General features: G+C 41.4%; 1 long non-coding RNA gene across 1 annotated transcript in view; it reads right to left on the reverse strand.

Annotated features, from left to right (window-relative positions):
* The window catches only part of LOC107315543 (uncharacterized), a 210,439-nt gene that overhangs the window by 91,279 nt on the left and 94,065 nt on the right, over positions 1–25,095 (reverse strand). Inside the window, exon 3 of the long non-coding RNA XR_001555956.3 lies at positions 12,380–12,483. This is a non-coding gene — a long non-coding RNA (uncharacterized LOC107315543). The remainder of the gene's footprint in view (positions 1–12,379; positions 12,484–25,095) is intronic.

A 25,095-nucleotide genomic window follows, 5' to 3' on the forward strand; every position in this document is an offset into this window, starting at 1 on the left:
TTAAACATCCTCTTCCAGATGCCCCATTTTTTGTAAGGAAGTTCAAGCAGGAATCCATGCAAAGGCCAATCTTAAATCAGCATCTTGCACAGAGGGGAGCAGAGGCACTTCGAGTAGTAGGCATTTTGTCTGCTGCTATCATACTGTCAGTGCTGGTGTTTATTGCAAGCAAAGATATTTCTCAAGAATGCGAAATAAACGCTAAGGACTGTAAGCATAATTAGTCACTACAGTTACAGTGTTATGTTTCATAACTTCATGACTATTTATTTTATTACTGTTATTATAGTTCACGATTATTTATGGAAAAGAGAGTGTTATCATTTCCTACTGTCTGGGAATAAGAGAGTACAGTACAATCCAGTGCAGCTTTCAGCCTGGTAACACCTCAGGATATATGCAAGATGTATGTATCTATGTTGAGGATTTAAGACCAGCTGTGACACTAAATAACAGATTAACAAAAACAACTAAAAAAAACCCTGAACTTATTAAAATCAAATATTTGAAAAAGCAACTTTCTGGTCGTAATTATTTTCTTTCCTTTTTACCTGTGTCTATTTCACCTGGTATATTTTAATGCTTTGCTATTTTGCAGCTGACTCTGAAAATAATTCCCCCAGCTAAGCAGCATTTTTTAAATTCCAATAGATTAGACATGTATGTGAGATGAGTTATAGTGGTGGTTATCGAACACAGGGCTGGAAACACAGATTGTGTTGCATTAGAGAAGAGGATTTAAATCTGAGAGCAGAGCACCCTGCAAAGGTGCCCAGAGCAGCTTCAGCACCAGCAGAGCGGTGGCTGTGTCTCTACTCACTAACACCACTTGCAGGTTTGACAAAGATGAGGAGAGAATGGTCATAACCATGAATAAAAAATGCTGAATTATTATAGCAGACCACCCAGGCTGTGACAGAGTATTTATGCCTCTACTCAGGTGGCCCAGCTAGGAATTTGCTCACATGCAAAATCATACACACCTCTTGTGCCAAATACAGCTGTGTGGGGTTTGGTGATGAAAGAGCAATACGAGGATAGCTTTACCTATTACTGTGGAAACCTATTTCCATCTATGTCTAGAATTATGTCTTTCTACTTGAGTCAAAAAGGTTTCCATTAACTCCCCAGCATCTTCTCTTCACCCCAGTGCTCATTTCTTCACACATGCATGCACACCGTTTTTATTGGAAGATGTACATTTAGAAATTATACTACCAAGGCTGTTACTACTTATTTGCCATCATTGTGCAGCACTAGATTTTCGGGTCAAAATAAATGATAATGGTACAGCACTGTGCTGAAAGTCAAACGCATGAATGTAACAATTTTGTCTCTTTCTGAGATAGCGCATAAGCTCAGTGGATCTGCCTGACAGCAGGCACATTAAATATTTCATGTTTGTAATATGGGTAACTCATGACATTGACATTTTTGAGGTTTTATGTACAATACAATCAGTACGATCAGGTTTATTTTTGTCTTAGTCGAGTAGCTGTAACTTTTTCATCTTGGTCAAAGGTTTCCTTTGCCACTGGTTTTGCACTACGAGGACAAATCCCAGTGTTGGCTGGGAAAGGGAAGGAGCAGAATAGACAGGACTAGTTAAAGACTGCTAAGATTCTGAGCTTTACTCTACTTCCAAACTTACACTTTCCATCATAGTACCAAGGGAAAGTACAGGATCAGTGCTGCAAACTTAGCTGGGAGACAGCTTTGCATTTTTTTTGCAAGTGGAGCTGATGTTGAACATATGGTGTTTGAGAGAGAAGTGGCCAAAATTCTAAAAGCCTTTGGAATCATCTTATGTTTTGGGTTGTTTTTTTTGTTTGTTTGTTTGTTTCACTACCTTCAGATTTTAAGTCTGACGGATTTTCCTAGTAGCAATATATTGACCTATTTATGGCAACAACTGCACATTCAGCTTGTTAGTAGGGATGTTATCTATCACAGTGAAAAGATTCCAGAATGCAAAGATGAACCTAAAAGTTAAAAAAAACAACAACAATACATACTTATACCATATTGTATGGCCTGGATTATCTTCCCCTAATACACAAATACAACTTGGTAGTAGGCACATGCTCATTGTAGATGTGCAGTTTAAGCAAAAGTCTTTTACTGTCTATAAGAGTTTAGTGTTCTAGACATATCAGGCAGGGAGCAGAACATTTTTTACCACTGACATGGAATAGCTTGAATGGGAGATACCATGAAGCATGATGTGATGAACTGCTATCATTCTTGCTAGGCTCAATAACATGCCTCCATGCTACACTATTTGACTCGATATTACACTGTTCTAACTTGTGCCTGCTTTATCAATTTGGTTAGGAAAAAGTAAAGCCTTAAAAAAATCGTGTTGTCCTATTTCTCTCTCCCTTCAATTATATGCAGTTTTTCTCAACCTTACATTTATGTGAAAGCTATTCTTTTTCAACTCATGCATTATGCAGCTCCTAACTTTCTCCATGCATCATCTGTGTCACACTGAGGGGCTGTAGTTGAGACATTTATATTGTACTGTGACTTTGATTTTCTGCTACTTGTTCCATGGAAAACTACTCTGGAATGGTTTGTTTGTTTAATTTCTTGGCATAATCTGGATATCTTACTATTTGACTACTTTCAGACTTCCAAAACATGCCTATATGAACACCCTGATTACAAGGTGCCAAAATTTAGGTTTGAAAAATCAATAGGCTTTTGCTTTGTTATAGAATACCTGAACTTCAGTACTTTGGGGCATCAAACTCCTGGTACTAACCTTGCACTAATCTAAAACTGCATTCAATCTCTGCAATCAAAACTGCAATCACTCAGGGGAATAACGAATATTTCATTCAGAAGGTGGTAAAGAGTCATCCTTCCTATTTTGTATGCACCTGTCCAAGCTTTGTTTTAGGCAAAACTGAATGAGAATGGAAGTGAGAAGCTAAGCCCATTTTTTTGTCTAACTGCTTGCACCTATACTTCAGTGTAGAAGTCGTGGAAGTCTATGGGACACTTCTGCTCACATCTCTGCTGTTTCAGGCCACTCAAATGAGTTTGGTTTTGTCTACAACAGCTGGTTGGAGAGTAACACACTTCTTTATGCCAACAGACTTCCATTGGATTCACTCTTATCACATCAGGCAGAATTAAAGCAAAGTTCAGGGACCAATTAAAAGAAGAGCATTCAGCCTCTGATCGCTGGAAAAGAATGTAAAGCAAGTGAAGAGAGCTGACATGATTCATTGAAAGCTTTCTGGCAGGCAGCTCACAGGAAATCCATATATAGCTGAGGGGAGTTTATAGTTATGGCCTTCAAGTGCTTTTTGGTTTCAGAGTATTTCTGAAGAGTGTCAGCAAAAACAACAACAACAAAGCTGGGCAGAAGAATGAAAACAGAGGCTTTCAGGAAGAAAAAAAAATGCTTTCAAACACTTGAAGAGGGAATGAGCCTTCGTATGTGGAAGTGATGGAGATGGAATATCGGGAACACAACCCCATGGCAAGGGTCTTCAAAATCTTCTGTAGGACAGAAACTCATCTCTTGCTGCTGTCTGGTTCACTGAAATCTGAAGTTCCTGCACTTCATGCAACTCAACTAATAAGTGGGTATCGTCTGGGATTCAGGGCCTCTTCATGCTTATATTTGATCAACCTTTTGTGATTTGTTTCAACTACTGACTTTTAAGTGATAATTTGAGCTGTTTGATGTTGCTTCATTGCTATCACTACAGACACAAGCTGCGCTGTGCATGGTGCTCTCCTAACTGCAGGAGAAGCAAGTTGGTGGCAGAGCCAGGCAGAGTGGAAAAATTAGTTCAGAAATAAGGGAACTAAGAGAGTCACTCTTAGTCCATTTGTATGCTTTTACTTCCATATTCATAGTCTTCCTTTGGACTGATACTTTGGATAAGGGTGCCAAATGCAAAGATGTTTTCTCTCTGTATCACAAACATCTGCTTATTAGGAACTGGTCTGATGCCACTAAATCCTCTATAACACACCATAAGAAGAACTTTCATTTGATTACAAATCTAAGCTTGGAAATATGATAATATGATTTCATCATTTGTAGCCAGTAGTTCAATAGTGATTCAATTCTATTCCTGCAACAAAGGTGCCTAGCACTAACAAGATTAGACATATAGTATAGCCACTGAAGGTGGATGGAGGTGGTGGTGCTCTGATTTGTCTTACAGTTCTGGTCACAGCTGGTTGAAATCTGCATGTTTGTTCAGCGTGGCTCTACTCCTGTTGTCATCACCAGCTGTCACAGCCCCGGCATTGGAAAGCTACAGGGCCAACTGCTGCATCCAGCAGGTGATGAGCGAGTGAGCCAGGGGCATCGCTCTGAGCCTTTGCCAGCGCCTGCTCACCAGCAGCTGCATGGGCCAGCAGGCTGGCAGAGCTTGAGTGTATCAGTGCCTGACCCGAGGTATGTCTGAACCCTACATGCAGACAGGTCAGCTGGCCTGAATTTGCCGTTCTCTTGGCACCCCACAGCCACTTGCAGCATGGCTACAAAAAATCTAGGGGCAGCACACAAGAGAGAACTCCAGCAGGTTGCGGAAATTTTGCCCCCCCCGTAAATACACTGAAATTTGTATTGGCATGTTCAAACATAACAGCTACATACCTATGCTACAGCTTTCCTTTCTTCCAGGCAGACAGTGAGATTGTCTCTGCTACTGTCTCACCTATTCAGCAACAGCCAGGGAAGTAAGAGGGTGATAAAAACCCATAGAAAGTAGAGTAGAAATGATTATATATATACATATATATATATTTTAACCAGTGGAAACATAAGCATTACAGGGACTGAACAAAGGCAGGGACTGACACTATAGTCTGCAAACATTTATTTGTGACAGCCTCAAGAGGATGGGCAGCATTGCCCTTTTCTTTCTGCATTAGCCATTTGGGGAGCTCATACCTTAATGTATGGTCAGTATCCAAGCCATCTTTCATATATACTTTTGTCCTCATTCATTTCCTGTATGACTGCATTCAAGTTTCAATTTAATACTGTAGTGAGTTGCAATGTAATGTATTTGAACTGAGAAAACAGATATGTTAGAGATGACACAAAGCACATCAAATTGAATGCAGGAAATATGGCTGTAGACAGCAGGGGGACATAAAATCCTCCACCCTGCAAGCTAAAGGCAGCCAGAAGAAGGAAGCAATCTGCATTGCTCCAACATGGAGGCAGATTTTCGTTGTGCTGCTGTGGAGGAGCAGCAAAAGGAAACAAAAGAACATTTCATCTCTTCACTAGCAGAGCCTAAAACTGTGCCTTTGTGAAAACTGCAGCTTGCTTCATTGTGCCACTGAAATGAATGCAAGATCTTGTGTGACATTTAAAATAACAAGAACAATATATTTCTCCATTACTTTACTTACATTAAGCACGTGTTTCATAGTTTATGTAGTTCCTGGTGTTATAAGAGAGCAATGAAAACAAAATCCATGCTTAATGCACTGAACTTTGACAACAGTAGCAGCAACTCAAAATTGAAATCCACTTCCTTGCTTTGCTGCATGATTCTGAACCAGCTTTGTGAAAATGCTGCAGCATGCTGAGAGTGAGGGTGTCTGAAATGAGAAATGCCTATGTGACTGCCCAAAGGACAGATCAAATGACCAAAAAGCAAACAGCGATGTGCTAGGCTGTTCGCTGAATACTGTCTGAAAACAGAGAAAGCCAGAAAGCCTTGGAAATTTCAAGACAAAAAGAGATAAACTGAATTTCAGTTTTTAGCCTTTGTGGTCATTATGTCCCTGAGCAGGGTGAAATTCCACCTAGGAATTCCCTTTAAGCTTGTAGGGACAGTGAAAGAAAAATCCAAGGAAAGAGAAATGCGCAGACACTGATCTTTGGAAGATTATGAACATGGAGTGAGCTATTGGTGCCATGCTTGGCTGCTCCCAGGGAATGACTCTCATGAAAGCCAAGACTCAAAACTTCAATGAGGATTCTTCCCACTGCCTGTCTTCCACAGAAGAAGCAGTTCTTTACCAGACAGGGGCCCATTCGTGTACAAAGACCTTCCTAGAGGGATAAATGGCAGCTGGAGAAATAATATGGCTCCAGAACGTTTAGAAATTGACATGTAAGTTTAGTCAAACTGAAAGAAAATGCCAAGGTTCATAGCTGGATTGTGTTCCTATGATGTAGAATATAACTGATTCAGTTGAATAATAAATTCATGTTACAGAATGTGCTGCCTATTATATGTTAATCGCAGTAATGTAAACATCTTGCCAGTCTTTGTGCACTATCTACCATTCATTTTCAATGAGGAATAGAAGTAGCGGGAGTCAATAGGTCTGACTCCACAAGCTTTCTTTCTTTGCATTTAACTTTCCATGTATTGAAATGCTCTGAATACAGATTGAGTCGCTTTGTTCGGTATTTATTATTGTTCCACCTGTGTCGAAATGGGAATGGCAATGGCTTTGATAAATAGATTCAAAAGCAGTCAAAATTCATTGTGCCTTTTCTGAATGCTTTTGTGTCCTCTGCTGGAGTTCTTTTTGATAACCTCATCCAGCAAGACACCTCTTTAAATCAAAGCAGATATATTTCCTGCTTCCATAGAACAACGGTGCAAAAGCTTTTATTAAAACAATCATCCTATGTGACTTATATATCTAATTTTTGTAGATATTTTTTTTCCTAAGAGTGAAAGTCAGATCCTTTTTTTGCCATGTTCAGAGATACATTACTCCTTCTTAAGTCCATGGAGCTCTACACATGATAACTGATGGATAATTCAAAGTAAAGGTGTCAGAACCTGGCAGTAGAGTTTCATTACCTTCCCAAAGCATACCAAAGAATATTTGTTATCACAGTATGAAGTATAATAAGTCATCAGCACTAAACCCCAACATGCCAAGAGAACGATCAGTATGACTTCATATTATTATCAGTTTGTCTGTTTATTATGGTGCTCATCTGCATGCTCTATATTTTGCCAAATTCTGCCATAGTTCTCCCCAGTATTTGTGTCAAAAAAAAATAAGAACAGACAAACTAACCCCACCAAGATTTTCCTGATATTTTTCTAAACCAGGACAGCAACTAATTGTAAATATTCAGCACAATCATGCTTTCGCTGAACATAAAGCCACTACACCCAGACTATGCACATCCTTTTCTCAGCTCTGTTCAAGAATGTACAACTATATTAATAATAAACTAGAGTTGCAAAATGAGGCGACACTAAGCATAAGGTTGATACAAACGTTCCTCCACCAAAAGAAGCAGAGTTTAAAGATAGATTTTTATGACTAAGAGGTAGCGCTTTGACAATTCATGCCTGTCTCTCCCTCTTATTCTTGTAGTGAGTAAGGACTTCTTCTCCCAAGAGGAGAACAGAGTGCACACAAAAAGAATGCCACCAAATGGACAAACTTCCCCCCGCAACACACACTCCTTACGTAAATATGCCTCTAAATGTAACTCCAAGATCTTCTTTGTTGGCAGCCTGTGATGTAATGCACTGAATAATGAAACAGGGGCAGCATTAGTTTGAAGTGATTGTTGTGTTTGTTCCATTATAAAGTTTTGATGCGTGGTGCTACGGGGTAACACAACATGACACGGCTAAGCGGTGAAATGAGTACTATGAAAATTTAAACTGAGGCACACACCAAGAAGCCACAGACTGCAGAACATCTGAGGCATCTGAAAAGCAAACAAAGGGGCAGAACAGTCCACTCATCCTAATAGGTCTATCTTGCATTTTTCCTTTGCCAGCCTCATATGCCTGTGCCAGTAATGCTCTTCCTGCTTTTGTCTTTAACTTTTAGTATTTTCAAATAACTACAGCTCTAACAAAAACAAAACAAAACAAAGCAAAACAAAAAACAAAAAAAACCCCAAAGAGCAGTAGATTCCATTTTGAAATCTGAAAATAATATTCACTATTCTAAATATGATGGCAAGACACAAACACAGCTGCCTGAACAGGTTAGCAGGAAGAGGATCAGGGAGCTCAAGGCTGTTGTATAGTTCCTGCAGAGAAAGAATGGAGAAAGTAAAAGGTGCAGGCTGTGGGGAGAGAGAGCACCAGATAGTCTGAGAGTCTTTTAATTGAAAATTGAATCTGGGTTCATTCATCATCTATTTTTTTTTTATGAAACTGCAGAATGAAAAAGAAAAGGTTTCAATGAAACACGGGGCTTCAGCTTGCTCAAGAATATCACAAAAGCCCTTATTCAGTTTCCCTTGAAGCCAAGGGAAACATGTCTTTTCTGGTTCAATTTTCGGCTCTTTGAAGCAGAAACTCACTCTTTTATGTGTCCCTACAGTTCCCACTGCAATAGGTCTCCTGTCTCAGCAGGGGTTTCTAAGTGCTACTGTAATAAAATTAATTAATCATATTTTTTAATGAACTCCTTAATGTCTTCTGCATCATCCCTGACAAAGAATGTATGCAGACTGAAAAGGCACGGAAGTTTAATTTAGAATATGGCGAGGAGAACTTTAACCTGTAACAAAACCTAATTCAAAGCTGGTAAAAAAGCAGCTCATACCAAGTAGAGGCCGAAAGAGGACAAAAAGCACAACAAATGGAAATCTAGACTTTACATCTTAGCATAAAGATTAATTACCAGCCGAGGGGGAATATCCACTGTCATGTTGGGATACTATTTAGGACTTTAAGAAGATGGAGATGTAGCTTTGTCTGCATAAAAACAAAAGGGACACTCAGACGGATATGTAAATCTTCTGGATGGGATTCCTCCCCACTCTTTTGCAGAGTAGCACTTAGCATTGACTTCTGCACTGCCATATCACCTCTGAGTCAGCTACTGAAATGAAAGGCCAGTTCACATCCCTCAGCGGCTCTGGTTTGGGCTGCCAGTGGGTAGACACCTCTGCAGCGGTTTGCACTTCAATAAATGTTTTTAAGCCTTATTTTTCACAGGAGGAACAGAAATGAAAAATGAGATTCAACTGTACGTGTTGGCAGCCTGGGAGAAGTGCCAGTATGTCACAACCCCGTGTACCAGCCCAGCCCCTTTGCTTTGTAAAGTACAATTGTTATAAATTCACTCGGAGTCTGGCACACGTATCAGAGACTTGAGTATGTCTCTGTAAATATGCATATACAATATGCATAAATGATCCTGCATTTCTTTTTTCTTTTCTTTCTTCTTGTAAAGAGAGATTAAAAGCATTATTATGAATTATACTTCTCCCTCACCCTGAGATTTCTGCCTGGGATTATTTCTCCAGGCTCTGAGTGAAGATCAGGGACCACAAAAAGGGCTCTTCCCCCCAAGGGTGAGTTCCTAATGTGCTATGCCTGTAAGGCTTCAGTACTTCCCATCCCTCTGTTAGACACAGCCCAACCCAGACAGCTAAGCTGGACTTGAATATCTCAAACTTGGGGGTATTAAATTCTTGGTATTCCGATGTCCTGATGTCAGTTGAGTTGAACTTTTGTATCACTCAATACGAAAGGACCGCTAATCTATCTAAAATACACTGCTTTTATGTAGAGAGAGATGACAGTTTTAAGTTACGTACTATCTGTGGTAATTTGGAACCAGAAGAAATTAAATAATACAATTATTCGCCTCATGTGACTTACAGTTTTAAAGCACAATGAAAGTTACAGCATAGAAACAGATAACCTATTACCCCAGGACTTCATCTTTAGCATCCATGACATTAAGCAAGAAATATCATTGAAGAGAAAATCCTGCATGTGGATGAATAAGGAGAAACCTTTTTTTCTGCAAATATTCCCTCAAAAACCTCAGCTCTGTGATAAAGCAGTGGGATTCATTAATTTAGCACGCATTCGTAATTGCCTAACCACAGTCCTCTCTCCAAGGACTAATACTAGAGCTCCAAACCTCAAAGCATCTTCAAGTGGTGACTTTTTTTCTAGTCATAACATGCCACAAATATATTTCCTTAGCTTCAATGCACACAACATTTTTGTACCTACTGCATATAGGTAAGTCACTCTAAAAGTAATGCCTCCTATTTATGTCCACAGAAACTACAACAGATACAAAAAGCAGAGTAACACTATTTGATAGAGCGAGTTCTCAGCTATAAATCATCCTTTTTTCAACATAGTCCCCACCATAAGCTGCATATTTTCACCTGTGATGAGCAAGAGCCTGCATACCACACTTACATAACTCTACCTGAGAGGAGGTGACCCACTGTCACTGTTACCACCACTGAAACGCACCACCTGCTGCCTCACTGTGCTCACATCCACTGCTTGGTCCCCACAAACACTCAGCAAGCTCCTATGTCACTGGGTGCCATTGTTTCCACATAGAGGAACAGAATGACACACCCTTGCTTCATCTGCAGTTCCATGTCAGATGCCATTCTGTCAGACTGCCCCTCTGCTGCCATCTGTCACACAGCAACAACACGGAACGGCATTTTGTCAGCAAGGTTCAACCTCTCCTACTATCCCACTGACAACTGATTTTCATTACATGGGCCAAAATAATAGAATACCTTTAGAGCATCCTCATATTTACATACACACTGCAAGAGTACACAGGTATTGCCACTAACTTACAGTAAAAATCACTTTAAAATGTAAATGTTCTTCCCCTGTCAATGCTAAGTACCACAGAGAAGTTAAGTGCAAGACATAACTCAAGTATAGAGGTGTGTACAATATGTATGGCATAGATAAATCATAAGATTTTAAATGAGGAGATACCGCTGGATCAGCCGGTCTGACATAGTTTAATCAATTTATACTTTAAGAGAGACCAGGACCTCACATTTAGCTCAGTAATATCTCCCAGAAAGCATCTACTTCTTCCCTGGACTGTTTTAGCAGAAATTCATATTCATTATACTAATCTATTCCACTCACATTTAAAAAGCACAAAATACAAGATGCAAAAAGCAACATTTTTTAAACCATGAAGAGCTATTTGCATGAAAAACTCTAGTTTACTTTCACCATGGCTGGCAATTTCTGTGTACTTTTTCTAAGCAGGTGAATAAAATGCATCATAAGCGACTATGAAGGAACACTCCAAAGACACGTTTTTTGACATTTTTACCTAGATTTAACAGAAACCTTATCCTGAAGGGTCAGGCTGGACAGGGAACATGCAGTTCCTGGCCTGTTTGAAGTTCACAAACAAAACAGTTCCTAAACCAAGAATTATCTATGGAAGTTACTCAACTAGCAAAGAGAATAAACATATTACATTCAGGTCATTTCAAACTAACTACAGATGACTGTCAACAACAAGAACAAAAAATAAATAAATTATAAATTTGTTTTCAAAAACTTCTTGACAAGTAGACATTTTTTCCTTCAAAACAGAATGTGAACCACAACATTATTTAGAATCCATACCTTGGGAAATATCTGATGCCATGAATAGATACAGCAGATGATCAGCAAGCTCTCATCGAAACCAAAACCCTCATCTTGCTCAAAACCAGAACTCAGATGAAAACCCAGCAGGCCTAGCCACGTAGGCCAGGAAACAGTAATTGCATTTATTATTTAAGGGAAGGGATAGCAAAGTGATGAGTGTGTCTTGCAGCAGGTACCTGCAGCCCCAAGGGAGGAGGCAATGTGTCCTACAGCCCTCTGGCACAAAGTCTTTACCTCAGCAAATGCACCACTTTGTATCACTGACATATGTGAGCAGTCTGAAAGAAGTCTGTTGGGGAAACAGTCACTGCAAGTCCTCCTGTTTTTCTGATACCTTAAATATTTTATTTTAGTCCCTAACTAAAATGTATTCATGATGAGCAAGATAAAGCAAATTCTTAAACACTCAGTCTGTCTCTTCTTTTTGGATAAGCACTCCCTGACTTAAAACACATGAGAGAAGCTAATCACCACTTCCCTGGATGGCTCTTTAAAATCTTTAAAATGATGTCTTGTTAACACAATACTACATGTGCAGACAGTGATAGGACAAGGGGGAATGGCTTTAAACTAAAAGAGGTGACACTTAGATTGGATGTTAGGAGGAAATTCTTTACTCAGAGGGTGGTCAGGCACTGGCACACGCTGCCCAGGGAAGCTGTGGATGCCCCATCACTGTAGGTGTTCAAGGCCAGGCTGGGCAAGGCCTTGGGCAATCTGATCTGATGGGTGGCCACCCTGCCCAAAGCACGGAGTTGGAATTTGATCACCATTAAGGTCCCTACCAACACCAGCCATTCTGTGATTCTAAGATAATTCTTCTGTTTTCCAGCAGAACTAGAACACGTAACTTGTACTATCTGCTTGTGTCTGTTCCAGTCCTTTCACTACTAACTTATGACACCATTTGGGCAATTTCAACATAATTTTACAGAGTTAAGACATCTGATTCATTAATCATTAGTAGGCAACTGTATCAAGTAGAGACTGTTACTTACCTTCTGGTGGGGAGTCAGTTTCATCTCAACATGTATTTGTCCTGCAAGTCAGGAGCCAGCCAAGCATCTCCCTGTGTCCATTTAGCAGATATTGAGCATGTCAGCTGCGAGACAAAGCAAGAAGAAGGATTAAAAGAATATCAAGTACAAGCTCATAGGAAATCATATTCTAGTAGGTTAGATATCTTATTTGTAAATTTCTTATATAACTCTCCCTTAGCAATTAGTCTGAATTAATTTTGGCAGTTTTATACCAATATTTTGTTCCTCTTCCTGGACTTTTTGCAAAAGTGCCTTCTAGATAATGTTCTGCAGCACCATAAACACATTTTCTTATGGCTTGTTCCAGTCCTATAATGAAGGTCAGTCATCAGTAATGAAAACAGAGAATTCAATAGGTAGAGTTTGGTAGAAGTAAGAAAAAAGATAGGTACTGGCAGAAAAAGCTGTACAGAAACTGTCCATTGCTCCCCCCTTCAGTTCTTTAGCTCCTTCCAGTCTGCCAGCCTTGTCACCCACTGCCAAGGCTTGATAACATTTTATGAGGTGTCCTTCAACCCTTTTCTGTAACAACCTCGTGGTTAGTTTTGCTGGTCTGCCCTTAATTGGTACCATATTTCAACACATCCAAAGAGGGTAATGTTTCATCACACAATGAAATAAAATGACTGAATCTCCCTCCTCTATTTAAGCAACACCTTGATTTCTCTGGAGCACTTCCTCACTCAGAGCAAGAGGGAAGCAAGGGGCCACGACGTGAATAAAAACTTGCTTTCTCTCTTCTTTACTACTTCTTTAAATCTCATTTTTATTTTTGTAATTCTCCCTTTTCCTCAGGTTATTTAAGATGACAGCAGCCTCCTCTCATGCACGCCACAGAACTAAAACTATTTTCAGAAGCAGCAGACTCAAGGAGTGAGAAATAACATCTATAAAACTTGTCCAGTTGGGTTACCTGATCTGTGTAATACTTCAAGACATCTATTATTACAGACTTGCTGGACTTCCTCACTCTCCTTGAACATTACCTGCTTGCTATCTTTTTTTCTTGATAAGAAAAGCAACAGTATAGCTTCAGCAGGGTTTTTTCTTTCCCCCTTCAGATGTGTATCCTTATAGATTGTACTTTGTGATCCTCTCGACTCAGAAGTGTTACCTAAGTAAATGCTATTGAATCTTGTAGCTACAATGCTACTCCCCTACCATATGTATTTTCTGCACAGATCACGGCCCTTTTCTCGCTTCTCGCACAAAAGCATGCTGAGAATGAATGCATGGAAGGGCCATGACATCTCCCTTAGCAGGTATTGTGTTCCCTTTCTTTTAGTCCATGGAAGGCTACGACAACCTCAGCTAACAAAGGACAGAGAGAAAATGCATTAGAGAATAAAGTGACAATGCAGCAAATAGAACTCACATGTGAGAAGAAGGACGTATTGCAGCAGGAAGGCGACAGCTCTGTGTGAAGCCTGAGGTCAGTGTGCGTGGCCATAAAGGCACCTGCTGGCTTTCTGACCCACCTACCAGAGACACTGAGAGGAACAGAGGGGGCAGAGGAATCTCCCTGTGTCTGGTTTCAGTGCACCAGCATGTGGGTGGCAAGAAGCTGAGCAGGCTAAAGAGGCTAACTAGCCTAAATACACACTTCTGTGAGTCTTGTCAGGAAAGAAAAATGCTCACAACCATGACGTGTTGATCCCCTGAATCGCTAAGCAAAAAACAAACTAAAAACCCAGGTGGTTCTATCTCAGTTCAGTACGTCCACATTCATTTGCTTGCATTGCTATCACTTAGATGAATTTTTCCTCAAAAAATAAATCACAGTGTTAGGAAAAACTGTTAGCTCTGCAGCTGCAATAAGGCAATGAATGAGACAGGACAGAGCCCTTGCAGATGTTCAGACCACCTGCACTTGCCTCAGTCATGTTTTGTTGTGGAGGTAACAACATGCAGGACGTAGCTTTGTGTCCCTACTGACAAGGTTATTTCAGATATAAAATCCTGGAAGGAAGACAAGAGACCAGGGAAAGTGGGAAGGAAATAGAAAACACCATCTGACAACACATCTCTAGTCCATGACAGGACATGCAAAGGTTGTGATTGCCACCACCATGGCAATAGTACCTTGGAAACTGACCCCTGGGTTGTTCTTGTAACCTGGTGGAGGGGAGGTCATCATGCCTGCAGTATTTAGTCATTGATTTGGTTTTGTTTTGCAGCCTTCTCTCCAAGAAGGCATGAATTTATTTGGGCACATGTTTTTATGCACTCTGATAGGAAAAGAAGTTGTCCTGCATCTGTCCTGCTGGTTAGGTTCAAAGACTACCAGAGGAGCTGGCAGTGAATTATGGATGTCTAGCGTAATTAGAGAAGCCAGATTTCTTTTGCAAGTCATAATAAAACTAGTTAATAAAGGATATAAGAATGTTTCTCTCTAAAATGTATGTATGTCACTTCTATACTTAGAGCCAAATTGTCATGAGTTTCATATATTCTTTTATCTACTACTATGAGGCTGATGAGCCTTTTAATGCAAACTTTTCTCATTAGCACACTGATTTCTCAATCATTCTCCTCCTGGCTAATTAAATGGTCGAAAATATTCCATTGCTGTTTAACCAACCAAAAGCACTTTATTAGAAACCACTCCCCTACCAAGAAGTTTCACCAAACCTAAAAATGAGCTTTTGTTAGGAACTTTTCTGGTTATTGATGAAATTCCATTTTAATTCCCACCCTGTCTCCCCCATCCGAGGATGCTGGACTTCTCAGATTCTGGATCTCAGAGCAGTTTAATGGAGAGATATGGGAGTAGTGTTAGAAGCACAAATACGAGAGTATCCTGAAGGACCAAAAAGAGGTGCCAGGCAGCCCTGAGCAGCAGACAGCAGAGGAAAGCCAGGCTGGGTCTTCCTGTAGCTCTCAGGTGCAGCTGTATTTTTAGGTATAAGTTGTATGGCATTTCTTTCAAGGTATTTTTCAGGTCCTCAAACTATTGAGTAGCTGCTCAGTGAAAGCCAAAGTTCATGACAGTTTCTCATTCACAAGCCCAAAGCAGAAGCAAGCAGAAATCACCTGGCACACTGCAGAGAAAGCAGATTCTGCTCCATGGTCAGTTAAATGAGAGCAGCTCACCATTTCCTGAGTGGTTAGGAACAACGAATATGAATTGATACCACGCTCAGATAAAAAAAATACTAGGTCATTCACTTTTGGTTTCATTTTGTGATGCTTTCCTATGACAGAGATGACTACAGCATAAGGGGAAAAATCAGAATGATTGTACTAACAAGATATTCAGGTGTTTGGTCTATTAATTAAAAGGTAACAGTGGTTACTAAAACAAATGCACTTTCAATTATTGTCCAAAATTAAAGTGCTTTCTTAGATGTTTTTGTGTTATAACTCTTACTGCTTATACACGTTAGATAAAATGAATAGGAGGAAAACTGGTTGATACATTCTATGGCAGCCATTAAATACCATTGAATTCTCTACAATCCTTTAGAAAACCAGAAAAATACCAGTAAAGTATATTTCAGTAGTGATTAGAGTGATTAGGTGATCATTAGAGACACTGTACAGATTGACAGCATAAATACACCTGGGATTCTTTAAAACTGAAACTTGACTTCAAATTGTTCTGTATATTAGAAAACTTTGTATATGACAAAGTAGAGGTTAAGGTTACATCAGTTCAGGAGTTCTATTTGTTAGTATTTAGCCACCATGGAATGGAAAATATGGTTTAAATAGTACTATCAAATAATAGGTACTAAAACCAACATGCTAGGAGGGACAAAGCAAACAAATCTTACCCTTTTCTCTCTCAATATGATCAACATTTCAAATACCAGTTATTTGACCTCTTAGGAAATGCACAAAACAGCACCACCGGGGCTTCTTTGTTGGAGCTTATTGTCTTAGGCACCGCAGGCAGACAGAAATGCAGCTATGTGCTTTAATTAGGCCACAACTTGATTAACTTTGCACACTGGGGATCCCTCCCTGCACTGACCAATGCAGTGCAGTGAGCACTCCTTGCACCAGTCCTCTCCCAGCACCTGACCCAGCCATGGGCTGCCCAGGGCTCAGCAGGGAGGTACAGAGGGGCACTGCCCACCTATAACCCAGCAGCCAACAAGCCCTGGCCCCTTCACCTGCTGCATCTCAAGGTACTCCTCTAACACCGCTTTCAAGTCATGCATGCTGGGAAATCCAGCTCATCTGAGGGCTACCTTGCACAGGTAAAGATCTTATACAGCAGCAGGAATACAATCTGATCTCCAGAATAATGCCATCACCGTAGGAAAAGAAAAATGGAGGAAGACATTGTTATCAGTCCCATTTATAAGACCGCTACAGTTATCTTTGCAGCCTGGACTTTCCAAAATTACTGAAATTAATAAAATAAACATCATTTTCTTGTTAAAGGTAATTTAAAATGCACTTGTTTTTGTTTTGTTTTGTGAGTGGAAGGAAATAGCAAAAGATGTAAAATCTCTTTCTCTTCTAGGATCAGACCAGATGTGAGGATGTTTCCAAACAGTGGGGATGGGGAGGGCTGAGAGGGGCTTTGTTTTACACCCAAGTGTTCCACTTTGATTTTCCTTCTGCTGCTGCTTCTTCCTTTCCCTGTCACAGAGTTTTCATTTTTATCCCATTTAAAGTGATACTTGAAGTGCTAGATTTTGCAATGCTAAACCATGTTTGATCTTGCAGGAGTGCTGCCTTCTGCTGCAGTGAAATTCTGAGAAAGCTGCAGCCGTGAAACCCTTCATGTCATCAGGACGATGTCTTCTATCAGAATATCTGAGAAGAGTAATGCTCAGCATGTTCAAATCATCCTTTTATTTGACTGTTCAAACATAACTATAAAAGACTTATATTCAGCACTTCCATCTCATATAGCATCACACTGGCATGGTAACAACAGTAAACAGAGTAATGATCCTCCTCCTGTGATCACAGAGCTCTGCCAAAGCCAACGATTTGAAATGACCATATGCATTCCAAATCAGCAGGTTTTCAAAAGGCATAATAGCAACCAGTGCAGGATGTCAAAACGTGCTTAGCTGCCGTGGCACATTCACAAAAAACAGCATAAGCACTTTGCAATTGATTTGAGACCACAAAAGAAACACATTTTAACATGCTCTGCCGTGTTTCACTCATGAAGGTTACTTTACCTTCCTCCATCACCTCATTCAGATGTGGACAGCCCATATGCCTGCACTGGGACATTTGCTCTCTGAGACCATAGCTTGTGTGTGCGTGCTGAGCCTTACCCACACAGCCCCACACCTGCATTGTGCCATGAGCTCTGCAGCTGCACTGCTGTGGCAGAAGAGCTTTCCCTCTCACGCTCTCCCCTTTCCTTTGTGCAGCCTTTCCTTTACAGTGTTAGCTGCAGAATTTCAGAAGAAGCTGCAGAATCTTCTACAGCAAATACTCTGCAACTGCGCAACCTCCCTGAAAATGCCTGTCTTTTCCATTTCCTTTACTAGAAGCAAAGAATGATGTACTTGGAATACTACATATAATTTAGCCTGAGCAAAATATAGCGTGTACCATGATGTGAGCCTTGATTTGTTTTCTTTGCCAGTCTATTACCTCAATCAGCGTAGCTGGAGAAGGTACAAGAGTAAATCGAGTTGTGGAAATGATCCTTGAATTAAGTTGAGAAGGAAGAGAATTCACAGCGTAGTCATTCGGGCACATAGAAGAAGCTGAATTATTATGCTAGACCTTCCTAATAAACCTCTGTATTAGAAAGGTCTGATTTCTTGTAATTCATTTCAAGAACACATTATTATCTATCAACAGGCAAAACAAACAAACAAAACCCTGTGACTATCTACATTATCTACACTGCAGCTGGATTCTGGAGGGCACTGTGAATAGAAAATGGGTAATCTGACAGACATAATACATGAAAGGAATTAAAGGCAACACCTGGTAGCAAACGTGTATTTTACAGCTACTTTCTGGTCTACTCCCAATAGTGCCATTGTTTGAATTCACAGTTTAAGGAAAAATCCAGAGTTTGCAGCATATCCCATGATGGGAATGTGATTGCTTTTATTGTCCACACCTCATTCCTGTTACCTGCCAGGAACAACGGGACACAGTTTTGTGCACTCACTTGAGTCACTGCTACCAAAACAGGAGGTAACTGTAGGTAAGTTTGGAGGAGGACTAAAGCAGTTCCCATTTAGCTGTAGCATGGCTTGTCCCTAGGGCCATGGAGATCGGGTTTTTACATGGTATCTCTGCTAGATGCAATTGGAAAATGAGGTTTCCAGCTCTGTGTTTTATTTAATATGTACATACACTCACAGGCACATACTTAAGCTCAGGCCAAAAGTAATACTACTAGACAACCCATTTTAACTGCTCACAGAATAACAGGTCAGTTCAGGCAGCACTTCCCTTTCACTCCTGCTGGGATGCTTCTGTGTCAACCTCTAATGCTTCTCTGGGGGACTTTCACCACAAGCCCTTTCACTACATCCACATACCTGCTCCCACGGAGGCCCGGCATGCAAGTGTGCCTCCCTCTCATTCTAACTTTATTATGGATCAAGATCTGAAATCCTGATCACTGCAGAGAAGCAGCAGACAGTACTATCTGACTTAAGTTCCTTCACTTGTCCTAGATTCTATCATACTCCTCCTTTCAAAAGTAGCCTTGTCCCAGAATATTCCCCAGCCACCTCAGCTGCCCCACAGCATCCCTCTGCAGCAAGGAAGTAAGAGTCCTTCTCACCCAAGCACTGCCTGCTGAGCTCAGCCTGAGCAGCCTCCTGCTGCTTAGGAGTGCAAGGGGTCACACTGAACATGCAGAAAGAGCAAAGGCTTCTTTCACAAGGTTCCAAACAGCACCATTTCTACGTGGTTTCTGAGGATGAAGAAGTGCCCTCTCAGATGGTTTGTTTAATGTCACTTGTCGTCAGTTTGGATATTTGACAAAATTTCTTCTCAGAAATAGTGGCAATGCATTGGCACAGGCTGCCCAGGGAGGTGGTGCAGCCACCACCCCTGGAGGTGTTCAGGAAACATGGAGATGTGGTACTTGGGGACATGGTTAGTGGATATGATGGTGATGGGTTGATGGTTGGACTTGAAGACCTCATAGGTCTTTTCCAACCTTCATGATTCTAGAATTCTCTAATTCTATAATTTAGCAGTGTGCTTTGCCACCTCCCAGTGGTTCACAGCTCTGCATGTGTGTCAGGGAGAAGGTGGGTCTGCTGGCTCTTCACTCCCACGGCCGAGTGCCTGCAGAGCACACTGTGGTGTTCTGTACTGAAGATGGCACACAAACTGCTGTGAGAGGAAGGTGAGGAATTAAGTTCCCTTCTAGTCTCCTTGCCTTCTTTCTTCCCTTTTTCTCTCCATTGTCCCTTTTCTTTAGTTGGTTTGCATTAATTTTTCTCTTCCTGAAGTACAAATAACATCATTATTTGTCCATTTCTTTGCCGCTTCTCTGAATAGCAAATTGGTTTCATCAAGAGAAGGACACGTTATGGGTAAGGAAGGCTTGCTTACTTCTAAATAGCCTCCAATGTACACAATTTCTGGTTGGCTCAGCAGGGATGGGGGCTGTAAGTACTACAAAAGCCATCCATTCCCATCTCTCAGGTGCTGCCACAGCCCTCACTCTGCTCCTGGTGCACAGCCAACCCCAGCACTCTGTGCCTTTAAGGAACGTGGCAGGGGACATTTTAAAAGTGTCGTTTGACCTTGTGCAAGAACAAAGGTCAGAGAGGCAAAATGCAATAATTTAAGAGATTTTTCTTTTCAAGGACCATATGCTGTCTCATAAATCTGTACGTACTAATAAGACTCATATATCACCCAGGGTGTGACGTACACGACAGAATTAACTGAAACCTTTTCTTTTAAAAGAGAATCATGCTTTCAGAAGATGCCAGACTCAGAGCACTAGTGAGTGATAACCTCCGTTTGTCTGCGCTACAGAAATTACAGAGGTAGTGGCATGCCTCTCATTACTATTTCATTAAATCCTTTAGCTCTGACCTGTAAGGAACAGCTCTGAAGGTGAATGCTGGGTTTTATCTCCACATCTGTTCTTCATAAATGGGAGCTAGCACAGGGTGCAGCAGGGATGCTGGCAGTGGGAGGAAGGAGGCTGCAAGTCAAGGGCCTGTTATGAGGAGCAGTAGCTGACCAACCTGAGCTGGATGCACCTCAAAATCCTTATACAAGAGCTTGCCCCCCCAATGACCTTTGAATGTCACCACCTTCACAACACGCATATAAGGGGTAGAAAACTTGCTTACATCTAATTGCTCTGGCAACTGTAAATATGTAGGTTTCCTCTTTTTCTCCCTTTAATTGCTGCTGAGATGAATTTGCAGGCAGAATAAAATGGGAGAATGTATTGGCAGTGTAAACTTTGTGCATACTGCCATTTCATTTCACCAGAATCATTTTTTTTCCCCAAGTAAACCTTTCTGAAACTGTTCTTTGAATGAGTCAATTAGAAATATGTAAATACATAACATTCACATTGTATTATACAATGTATTTTGTTTTTATGGTAACAAGTAAAATATACTTCAGCGTAGGTTTTCCACAGATTATTCTGTGGATTGCTCTGTGTGTGTACTAAATGTGTACTGTGCCCCTCCCAAGAGCCTTAAGAAAATGCACCTTATTTTTGTTACTTCTCATACAGAATTCTGTATAATTGAGCACATCTATGCAATTACAGCCCCTTTCTACAGAAGGCATCAATACCACTGTGTTGTTTCAATCACCATAGCAATGCCCATTCTGGAACCCCCGAAAAGTGAAAGACGAGGTTACGACTTCCTACCTGACATAGCGGAGCTGTCAGTCTGAAGTGGTGGGACCTGACCCTGCATCTGCTAACAGCAGATTGGATGCATGTACACTGACAACTCCCATTGATGCCTACGTATTCAAATGGCTACAGAGAGCTATGTGATTTATACGATCAGCCTTTGATTTATTGCCTTTGTGTTAACTACATGCATGTGGCCTGCAACACGGCCTACATCTTTCCAGAGTATTAATAGCAATGATGGCACTGCCCCCACCAACAAGAGAGGGGTCTTTATCATGCAGACAGAGGCACCCAGCAACACCTGAAGCCAACAGTGCAGGTCATGATTCAGTTTGAGGGCAGCACTGCAGACTAAGCACTGGGCTTACGATTTTAAGTGTGAGTGACTATGATACGCAGGTCATCACCAGCATAACCTGGTCAGGATTTGGATTTCAGTAAGTCATAGAGCACAGCTCCATTTATTCAGCCAGTTGGCCACATGTGATTAGTTTAACTACTTATATCTGAAATAGGATTTCAACACAACCACCTTAATAAAAACACCAGGGGCTAAAAGGAGAAACTGGCTCAGGATCTCCTCCTCCACATGGAGGCTGCTGGGAGGACCCAGGTGCAGAAGGCATTCCAAGCAGGCCGGAATAACACTGCCAGGATGGGAACATTCACTTCTTTTGCTAAGAATTTATCGTGAGCATCACATTCTCAGCTCCAGGGTTATCTTTACCTGGAACCCATGATAAATTCAGACTGAATGCAAACAGATGCATTCCTAGTGCTGAAGTTATGAGCCCAGTGTTGAGGCTGCAGACCAAGGCAGTGCTAATGTTGAGTGACAATTCTGAAGGGGACCAGGGCTCTTGGGAGCACTGCTGGCTCTATTCAGTTCTGAGCACCTTCTGCTCCCTCTGAAGGAAAAATGGATTGGGAATACTCAAACCACACTGGACCAACCCTTTCCCTGCAGAGAAGTGTCTCCATACATATCTCAACCTGGGGGTAGCTGTAGGACTTCCTTATGAGGCTTGTTTTCATGTGACTGAGGGAGACAGCTGAGCACCCAATATCTGAAGTTATTAAAATCACAGAACAGCCTGGATAGAAGCCACTGTTAGATACTGCCTAAGAGTTTCAAAAGATACATTTCATTCCCAGAATGATTCATTTTCCTTGAAAAATTAATTCACAACAGTCTCTATTCATTAATTGGAATTATTAGAAAGCTATTATTTCCAGTGGTTCTTCACCTCTCTGCTCAGCCCACCAATCTCATGAGCCCTTTCTAGTTGGGGAAGTTTCCCATCACTTTGGGATCATCACTGATATTTGTCAGGAGTGGATACTCCCAACCTATCCCTTAATCCTATTAAGAATATTTAAGAGAAAAAAACAAACAAACAAAAAAAAACCACCCTTACTACTCCCCTGTTTTCTTTAAGAAGAAATTGTTTTTTCTCCTTTCTTCTGTGGAGGGGATTAAAATAATTGAAAATCCACCACGCACATCTAAGACAATGTGTTCTGTTCATCCACATCTAAATTTGTGATCCAGGCTGGATGGGGCTTTGAGCAACCTGGTCTAGTGGGAGCTGTCCCTGCCTGTCACAGGGGGGCTAGAAAAAGATGATCTTAAAGGTCCCTTCCAACCCAAACCATTCTATGATTCCATGATTCTGTGATCTAAATGGTTCTAAGGGATGCCTGAGTGAGAAGCAGTACTCCCTGGGAAGAAACAACATTGCTGAGCCTGTGGTGTCAAGTTCACAACTGAAGGTAGGAATGTTACTTGACACTAAATGCTTCTTGGCTTATTTTCCTGTGCACAGCTTTGTTTTTCTAAATAACTTAAATACTTGTCTTTTATCTTTCATTTTGATAGAGGAAAACATTGAGGAAGAAGTAGAAGCCAAGGTCCCTCATGGCAAGAAGACACTGAGTTTAGACTGTCCTTTCTCTTTGGATCATGATACAGAGCCCTCAACTCTGCCAGCCCTGTTAGGAAAAGCTGCTGCCATCTGCAGGGAAGCACCATGGCTCTCCTTCCAGCTGACCCCCTCCCAAACCCCTGGTGCTCTTCTGGAGTGCTTTTGTGGTCCCTTCCTACCCCCTAGGTAGGCCTGTGAAGACAGCGAGAACCTTGGCTTTGAAAAGCCATCAGTGATCAGTAAAGAAAAATGAGAGAGGAAGATTTGTTAGCTCTTGTGCTTTGTGTTATCAAGTCATCCTGTCACAGGTTTTTGACCTAAGAAGGAAGCTCTGCAGTCTCCTTTTGTTTTCTTCACACATTGTATCGGTCACTTCCTGAAAGACTAAATAATAAGGCCTGTGTCTGAAAAAGAAAAACCTGAATAATAGAGCAAGCAGACTAAAAGACTGAGCTGTTTTTATCCAGAGATGCATCGCAGGTTGTCATGGCAAGTACCACCAAGTGAGCAGAGGCCAGCACGTGGGCAGACACCTGGGGGGCAAGACAGGGATGAAAGAGGGAAGCCAGAAGCAGGGCTATGCTGCATGGTCCAACAGGAGCCCCCAGGAAGCTCCCCAGAGGACAGCTGTGACCCCAGTACATCCTTGGGTAAGCTGAGCTGCTCTACAAAGAGACTCCTTCCCAGCAAGCCAAATATTCTTGGGCACACGAGCTGTACGGTGTGTACCCAAAAGCAAACAGCAGTGCTTCCGCAAGGTAAGTCTCAACAAATGGAAGCTGCAAGGGTCACCTGAGATTGGAGAGAAACACTTCATGGCATGGAAGGCAGTGAAAGATTTCCATGGGAACAGCAGAAAGGTGATGAATACTATTTCTGTTCGCAGCCACATAGTTGCTCTTTCTCCTTTTTATTTTTTTTCCCCTATATATATATTTTTTCCTTTTACTCTGCCTCTCTTTGCTCCAAAGGCCACTGCCACATTCCTTCTGGCAGATGACCAGTTCACTCCATAGCTTTCAATACTTTGGTGGGAAGTCCAAAAGCTGAGGAAATCTAGCTGTGGGTCTGATGGACATCCACATTACATTTACACTTAGCCTTTAGGAGCACCTGGCTGCCGTGCCATAACAAAATCCTTAACACCAATAACTCAGATGACCAGCTGTGTGCTGCCTATGAGGTGGGCTGGGAAGAGGAGGGGAGCAGTGCACCAGGGACACTGCAGGCACTGGGTTACGTGCTGACGCGTGGGATTTGATTGCCCTCATTATGGCACTCGGTGTAGCTGACTCTGATTATAGCTGTAATATCACAAAGACCTCTGTAAAACCCAGGGTTTGTTCCTGTGATCTCCTGTGGTGGTAAATTATAGTATGAATACACAATGTGGCAGAAAGTAATAATCTTGAGTAATGTAGCTGATTTTATTGCTCTTTAATTTCATTAAGTGTATTCCTGTCAGGCAAGGGACAGTCTTGGAGCTCCTAGGAGCAGATGCTCATGTCCCAAAGCTAGACCTAAATACTCATCATAGAGACAGAGGCCATTTGCACAGTCTGGGCCCAAATGAGGAGTAATGCTGACATTTTTGGTTCTGAATAATTTTTGCTCCAGAACAAACGCATGAAAGAAGACAGGTACAGGCTCATGGTCGGTGCCATTCCTTTCCTTAAAGACTCACACCCAAAGCCAGCAGGGCTCACCTGGTGATCCCTCTGCAGAGTGGGGCAAGCAGGTGTCAGCAGGAGGGCTATGCAGTCAGTTGCCTGCAGGGAGGGTGCCCAAGATTGAGCCCACAGCAGCAGAGACAAGGGAAGCCAAGCAACAGCAGAGAAATGTGGGTTCAAACCAAAATGACAGACTCAGCACTAAAGAGACTGAGGCAGGAAGATGTATTCCCCTCTGCCGACTACTGTGCAAAGAATCCATGAAGACAATGACGCAAGATCTAC

Source organism: Coturnix japonica, chromosome 8, assembly GCF_054131305.1.
Source record: "Coturnix japonica strain WE chromosome 8, WE-NBRP24, whole genome shotgun sequence".
Classification (NCBI taxonomy): domain Eukaryota; kingdom Metazoa; phylum Chordata; class Aves; order Galliformes; family Phasianidae; genus Coturnix; species Coturnix japonica.